Source organism: Acinonyx jubatus, chromosome D2 (genome assembly GCF_027475565.1).
Source record: "Acinonyx jubatus isolate Ajub_Pintada_27869175 chromosome D2, VMU_Ajub_asm_v1.0, whole genome shotgun sequence".
Taxonomy (NCBI): domain Eukaryota; kingdom Metazoa; phylum Chordata; class Mammalia; order Carnivora; family Felidae; genus Acinonyx; species Acinonyx jubatus.
In genome coordinates, this window is record NC_069393.1 from 66,755,458 (window position 1) to 66,763,611 (window position 8,154).

Below are 8,154 nucleotides of genomic sequence, written 5' to 3' on the forward strand. Positions count from 1 at the left end.
GTCAGTCATACACAGGGTCTGGCCTGACTCACATGTGTGCCATGGCCGGTTCCCCTTAACTTAGGTCCCAAAGCAGTGCTGCTCACTAGAAATATAATGTGAGATATATATGTAATTTAAAAATGTCTAGTAGTCACATTAAAAAAGTAAAAAAAAAAAAAAAGTTGGAATTAAATTTAATAATATATTTTACTTAATCCAACATATCTAAAATATTATCAATTCAGCATGTAATCAATATAAAAATTGTCAATGAGGTAGTTTGCCTTCTTTTCCTCATACTTTGCTTGAACTGCGGTGCATTCTGCACTTACGAGGCATTCCAGGTCAAACTGGCCACACAAGAGGGCTCATTAGCGCATTAGCTACACGTTGTTAGGGGTTATTGTATCGGATGGCAGGTTGAGGAGTTAAGGGGGGGGGGGAAGACACCAAAGTGTCTCAGTTTCTTCCTCTGTCAAATGGAGCTGATACATACAAAGGGGTAATACATACAAAGGGCTTAGCACAGCCCCTGGCTCAGAAAGCTTTCAGTAGTGTTCCTTCATGGAATGGTTGGTTGTTAGTATGCTTGAGGTGTTGGGTTTGAAAGGGACTCTGACCCTGGATAGGAATGAAGAGGGTGACATGGGAGAAACCACCCATGGGGTCTGCTCCAAGCCTCCCGGACTCCCCATGGGCCCCATACTCTGAGCACCTCACTGTGGTTCCTTAGCTCTTCCACATGCCTGTGTGGACCATTGCCTTATGCCCTTAAGGGAAGCAACTTTTCTTGGAACTGGCTCCTGTGTCCATCTTGGTGGTGGACCCTTTGTCTCCTGGTCCCCACCCTCTGGCTCTCTAGGACTTTCAATGCCTCCATGGGTAATAAGCTACATGAGCAAAAATGCTAGGGGTGTGGGGCTACTTACTAAAAGAAAGCCCCCCCCCCCCCCCCCCCCCCGTCCCAGGCACTGCCTCGCTAGCTGTTTTGAGTCATGGGATCCAGTTTATTTGTTCCAGATGACTTCTGTTGAGTGAGCACCTACAGGTTGTGCCACAATAAGCCCAAGTCAGGTATTATTCCACAGTTGACAGGTGAGCAGAGACCCAGAGCGTCTGGGTGACCTGTGCAATCGCACAGTGACGGGCTGAGCCCAGAAGTCAGTTCTGATTCCTTTTTTGTCCCGCCAAGGAGAAAGGCTGAGAGTGTGGGGCAGGACCTCCTGCATATGGCCTCTCACCACTTGATTGCTTTCTCTCCTGTGCACATATGGGGCTCCTTAGGGGCTGTGGAAGTCATGGTGTCCAGGGCAGGGTGACCCAGCCTCACTCCTTGCTGTGGGCTGCACTTTGAATTGTCTGCCAGTCTTCAGCGACTGGTCAGAGTTGAGCATCAATATTAACCTGGTTATTGGTGGGACTGATCAGCTTTCTAGAGAAAGTGATTTCCTTGTCACAGCTCACCATGGGCTGCTGGGCCTAGAGGTGCCTCAACGAGGGGTCCTGGAAGGGACCTCTTTCTGGCCTAGCTTTTGCCTTATCTCCTTGCCCCCTGCCCCTGCTTCTTTCTCTGGGTCCCAGGATTCATTCATTCATCCATCTAATACTTACTGAGCACCAACTATTTGCTAGGCACGTGGGACACACTGTGAGCAAAGTAAACATCGATCCTACACCCATGACCTTACAGTCCCAAGAGCACGAAACACTAATCAGACAATCACATGCACAAATGGGCAGTTACAACTGCATCCAGTGTCTGGGGTGAAAGCAGGTATCACAGGGGGAGGTCCGGCCTGGTCTGAGCAGTTTAGTGGTGGGTCACGGCATTGGTATAAGTTTTTAAAAAAAATTTTTTTTAATGTTTGTTTATTTTTTAAGAGAGAGATAGAGTCGAGCAGGGAGGGGCAGGGAGAGAGGGAGACACAGAATCCAAAGCAGGTTCATTCTGAGCTGTCAGCACAGAGCCCAATGATGGGCTCAAACCCAAGAACCGTGAGATCATGACCTGAGCTGAAGTCAGAGGCTTAACCCACTGAGCCACCCAGGTGCCCTAAGCATTGGTGTAAGTTTTAAAGCCCCAGGTGAGGTGAAGGTGCAGCCAGGCCTCAGAAGTGCCAGGGGGTGAGGCAGAGTATGGGGCGGGGATGTGCTTTGGATTCTGAACTTGGGGGTGCTCTCTGCGGTTTTCTGCCTGTATGACTGGATGTGGGACATTTTGATATGACCTAATCAAGATGCAAAAATTGCTGTTTTAATTTCCAAATAACACACCCAGCAGTTATTGTTAACCCTCATTTATTTATTTATATTTATTTATTTTTACTTTTTTTAATGTTTAGTTTTTGAGGGAGAGAGAGAGCAGGGGAGGGCAGAGAGAGAGGGGGACAGAAGATCTGAAGCGGGCTCTGGGCTGACATGGGGTCATATGGGGTTTGAACTCATGAACTGTGAGATCATGACCTGAGCCAAAGTCAGATGCTTCCGAGTTGAGCCACCCAGGTGCCCCGACCCTCATTTTTTTTTAACTTAAATGGTCCCTGAGCTTCACTTGAGGGTCTGGGATGGGAGGTAGCTGAGGGAGTGGGGGAGGATGTCTGTTTTCACATAGCGCTTGGTAAATGGTGAATAAGTTGAAAGCATAACATCAAAATGTTTAAAAATATTAATTTTTGAAATCGTAATATATTCACATGGTTAAAGAAAAGGTTGAGAGTGAAAATTCTCCCTCCTACCTCTGTCGCCCTCTGTGCCGTTCCTGTCTCCCACCTTTAATAGGCAATCAGTTTTGTTTCTTTTGTTAATTTTAGCTTCTCTTGAAAACACAAGTAAATTAAAAAAATACCCCCCCCCTTTTATATGAAAAGTAGCATATTATAAACACTGTTCTGCACTTTCCTCGCTATATATTTTGGAGTTTTTTCTGTATCAGGACATAAAGAGCTTCTTCTTTCTTATTTTTTTTTCCAAACAGCTGTGCAGCGCCTCATTGAGTGGATGTATGATAACGTCATAATTTACTTAGCCAGGCCCTATTGATGAACATTTGGCCGTTTCCCATCTTTTTCTGCTGTAACAAATTATGCTGCGGTGAATAACCATGTCAGTACAATGTTTGCAAGTCCGTGTGTAGGGTAAGTTCCCAGAAGTGAGATTACTGGTGAGGGGGTGCATGCATTTGTAACTCTGATCAATGTTGCCACATTGCCCTTCAAGGGGGCTTTTCCATTTGTAACTCTGATCAATGTTGCCACACTGCCCTTCAAGGGGGCTTTTCCATAAGCGATGTGTGAGGGACCTTATTTCTCCACGGGCTCCCAATAGAGCGGAGAGTTAAACTCTTGGCTTTTGGCCAACTTGCTAGATAAACGGTATTATCTCAAAGAAGTTTTCCCTCACATTTTTCTTACTATGAATCAGGTTGAGCATCTTTTCATATATTGAAGGGCCATTTCTGTTTCCTTTTCTATGAACTGTCTGCTCATTCCCATTTGTGTTCTTGTCTTTCCTTGGCAGTATGTAAGATTTTGCACATTTTAGAGAGATTAGCCCTCTCTCTGTGATATGGGTTATAAATACTTTCTCCCAGATTTTTTTTGCTTATCACTTTTTCCATGCAGAAGTTTTAATGTGTATTAGTCAAACTGATCTGTCTTGTCTTATATGACTTCTGGAATTTTGAGTCTTGGTTAGAGATGTCTACCCCTGGCTTAGACATTTCTTTTTTCTTTGAGTTTAGGATTTCATATTTTTTCACTTTAAAATCTTTGATCAGTTTGGAGTTTATCAGTTGTATATGATATGGAGCATGGGACCGACTTTATTTTTTTCCAGATGGCCACCCAATTGGCCCATACCATTTATTGATTCATCCCTATTTCCCTCCCTGATCTGAGATATCACATTTATCAAATACTCAATTCCACATGTAGCTGGGTGTCTTTCTCACATTTTTCTTCTGTTTGATTGGGAGAATTGTCTGGGCATGTGCTGTGACACACTGATTTAATTATTGGGGATATAGAGCATATTCTTCTTCATTAGACATTTTTCAGAGTTTCCATGGATATTTTAGTTTGTTTATGTCTCTTTTTGAACTTTAGAATCTGATTTTCTTCTTCTGTATCTTCCACCCCAAATTCTGTTGGTATTTTATAAACCAATAGTTAGGAGTACAGGTTCTGGGATGAGATCACTTGAGTTCAAATCCCAATTACCATTTACTCCATGAGTTTGGGCACATTTCTTAATTAATTAAGTTTTTTATTATTATTATTGGTTTTTTATTTTATTTTATTTATTTTTTTAGAGAGAGAAAGAGTGAGTAGGGAAGAGGGGCAGAGGGAGAGAGAGAGAATTTCAAGAAGGCTCCACGCTCAGCATGGAGCCCAATGCAGGGCTCGATCCTGTGACCCTAGGATTGTGACCTGAGCCCAAACCAAGAGTTGGACAGTCAACTGATTGAGCCACCCAGGCACCCCTATTTCTTAATTTTTTAAAGGTTCATATTCCCCATTGTAGATTTCATAAGGCATTGTGTTATGAGAACATTCACATGAAGAGCTCAGCTAGCATTTATTTTGCTATGTTGTAGGTACACTACAACGATTATTTCTGATGTTATTATTCTTACAATCATCAAAATATCTCCATGACAAAATTTGGCCACATCAAGAACATCCATATCTCAGTGTCATTTGTCACTGGTGGGTGGGGAAGGGCAGAGGTCTCCAGCAGCTCATGTGTGACCACAAGATTAGAGTGATGGGAATTCAGGACCTTGGTCACAGAGGGCCCTGGGTGTGTTCTTGCCACCAGTGAGAGAGCCTTTTTGAGCCCGTGTGCCCTGAGATTTAATACATTGCAGCCTCCGGGGACTGGGGGTGTTGCTGGCTGGACATGCTGTGTTCTTCTAAATCTCAGCAAACGACACCCCTCTTCCCTCCTCCCTCCTCTTCCCGGCTCCTCTCCCCAGCTTGGAGAGGTTCTTTGACTAAAGGAGAGGGAGGCCCAAATAATAAAAAGAATGATGAATAAATACAACAACACTTGTCAGTATTTCATGTCTCTTTCTTATCATGAATCCTCCCAATAACCCAGAAGGAGAAGCTGGGAAGGAGTCTAAGTCAACTTGGCCATTCAACAACCGTCAGGGTTTTGTTGTTGCTGTTGTTAATATAGAGCTTCCAGTGATCACAGTTGGGCTGGAATTCCGCATCTTCTTGCTACTTGGATATGCACGGCAATGAGTGTGAGTCTCAGGCTAGTCTTAGTCTCTGCCACATGAAGACATGTAGGTCAGTGACTGCTGAAGTGGCATACCTGTTCCTACAAGCTCAGGGTGCTCCCTGCCCTGACCTTGGCACTTGGGCAAGCTCTGTGCATAAGAACACGCCAGGTGGAGGAAATGTTGCTTTGATGGCAGGACCTGCCACCCTTTGAGGCAGATCGGATGACAGACCCCCCCCCCCCCACCAATTAAGTAAAAGGTGGGCACACAGAACCAAAGGAACTCGAATGCCAGTACTCTGCTAGGTGGCTGGGTTTTTGGATTCTTGAACTCCGTTTATGCTAAGGCTAGAATGCCGGACAGTTTTTCCAGCCAGCCCCATTTCCAGAGCCTCTGTCATTTCACCCATGACAAGCATGTCTGCCCTTCATTAGGTTAGTCTACAGACCCTACGGTGCACATTTACATAGGATATTTGAAGCCCTTGGTAGCACCTACTAGGATGTGGATTCCTGATAAGGAACTGCAATTATCAATAATTGCCTTAGGGTGAAGTTGAAAATTAATTCATATGCACATATACATTTGTTTCACATTGTTTATCCTTATTTTATTAAAAATGTTTTAAAAATATTTATTTTGAGAGAGAGAGAGAGTGTGCGCATGTGAGTGGGAGGAGGGACAGAGGCAGAGGAAAGAAAGAATCCTAAGCAAGCTCTATTCTGTCAGAGCAGAACCTCAGTGGGGCTCGATCTCACGAATCATGAGCCAAAATCAAGAGTCAGATACTTCACCGACTGAGCCACTCAGATGCCCCTATACTTAAGTATTTTAAATTAAGTAATATATCAAAAATAGGGACATATTTCAATCCTGACCTCACACACAGGGAAATGAAGCCTCAGGAAGGGAAAGCAGCTTGCCCAAAGTCACATAAGCCACTAAGTGGGGTGTCAGGATTGGAACCCAGGTCTCTGCAAGCCCAAAGCCTAGACCTCTGCCTGTGTTTCCATTGTTCTTGGTCATGGAGTTAGTTGGGGGAATGTCAGCCCCCTCCCGTGCCCACGGTAGGCCTGGGAGGGTCCAGGGATGCCTGGGACTGCGTGGGTGTTCTGTCTAGTTTGAGGTTCAATATCAGGAGCCCAGATGCTTGCAGCGCTCAGTCAGATCCCCCATCAGCTTTCTCAGCCATGAAGGTGATATTTTGGTCTTCCTCATTCTCTTTCCTCTTTCACCATTTGTTGAGACCTGGCAGAGAAGAGGGGGATGCAGAGTGGTAACTTGGGGCTTGGTGAGGGGGTGTATTGGTGCTATCCCAGAAGCCCCTCAGGGTGTTGAAACCTTTTTGGAGGATAGTTCACTACTAAGTGAGAGAAAACGAGAGATTTGGAGTAGAGTTGCCAGATCAAATATAGGATGCCCAGTTAAATTTGGGTCTCAGATAAGCAATAATTTTTTTAGTAGAAGTATGTCTTAAATATACCATAGGATACACTTATACTAGAAAAACGATTTATTGTTTACCTGGAGTTTAAATTTAACTGGTGTCCTATATTTTTATTTGCTAACCTTAGTTTTATTTGGCAACCCGAGGCTCTGGATATTTTTCAAGCATGATGCGGGGAGAAGATTAGAAGATGGGTCTCTAAATCTCTCCGAAGGCCCACAGCTAACAAAACCCCTAGTGGCTGGGCTTGGACACTAAGGGGATTTACTATTAGTCATGAGTCCAGAGGCAGGGAGTCCCCTGAGCTCCAGCTCTACCTGCTCTGAGGTTCCCTCAGCTTTGCCTCCAGGATGGCGCCCCTCAGGGTCACTAGATGGATGCAGTATCTCCAGATGCCACATCCATATGGTTGCCATCAGATGGCTGTTGCTTCCCTGCAAGGAACCTTTGACCAGCGGCCCTCCAGCAGGCTTGCATGTTATTGGCCAGAATCACAGATCCAAGCCCAAAGCACCACCATGATTCGCCGAAAACAATCAGACCCACCTCTTGGGGCTTGGCCTCTTCAGAAGCCTGTTAACAGAGAGGAGGCTGTGTACCTGAGCTACCGGGGGTTCTCCAGAGTCTGAGATCACCGCATGCTCCATGGATGGGGAGCAGTGTGGCCTGAGAGCAGCTTCTGACCGCTGACCTCTGCAGGCAGGTGTTCTCCAAGTCGGCGTTTCTCCCAGCACCCCTGGGGGTGCTCATTTCAGATCCCAGATGCAAGGCCTTCAACACTCCCTGGGCTTCAGGTATTCATCCCTGCTTTTCCTGTGGCCCTGCCCTGCCTCACTGGAAATGACCCACATTCTCTGGATTTCTCTGTCCTCTTCCCTGGGCACCTCTCTACTGGTCTGTGAGCACTTCTGTGATGGACATGCTGCTAGTCCTGCGTCCCCACTGAAGCATCTTTGAGAGATCCCTGTGGCCCTTTGCCACAGCCTTAGAAAACTGGCATGGGCACAGTGATCTCCCGTCCCCCCACCTCCCCACCTCCCGCAGATGGAGTGCCTCATTTTCCCCTGTAAGGGGTGCAGAGCCCGGCACACAACAGATGCCTGACTGTTGACTGAGTTGTCGGAATAGGCTTGGCTCCAGGAACCGGGGCTGGCGGGGGGTTAGCGCCCAAGACCACGGCCACCTGTAGTCCTGTCTTTGGTTGGCTAAGCAGTCAGTGGAGGCTGCTAGGGCCAGATGTGACAGGCGTGGGTCTAACTCCCTTCTGGGTTCAGAGCAAGAAGTCCCTTTAGAGGAGGCCCTTCATACAGGGCAGGGTAGGTAGGTGTCAGAGAGAAACTAGGGTGTTCAGGCTAAAGCTGTTAGGCCTGGTAGAGATGGGAGCAAGGCTCATAGGGAGGTCCCCCCTCTCTCCTTCATTTCTGCATACCCCTTGCCCCTGGGCTGAAGGAGCATGAGCCTTAGGCTCTCCGAATTCTTCAGAGCTCTTGTCTCC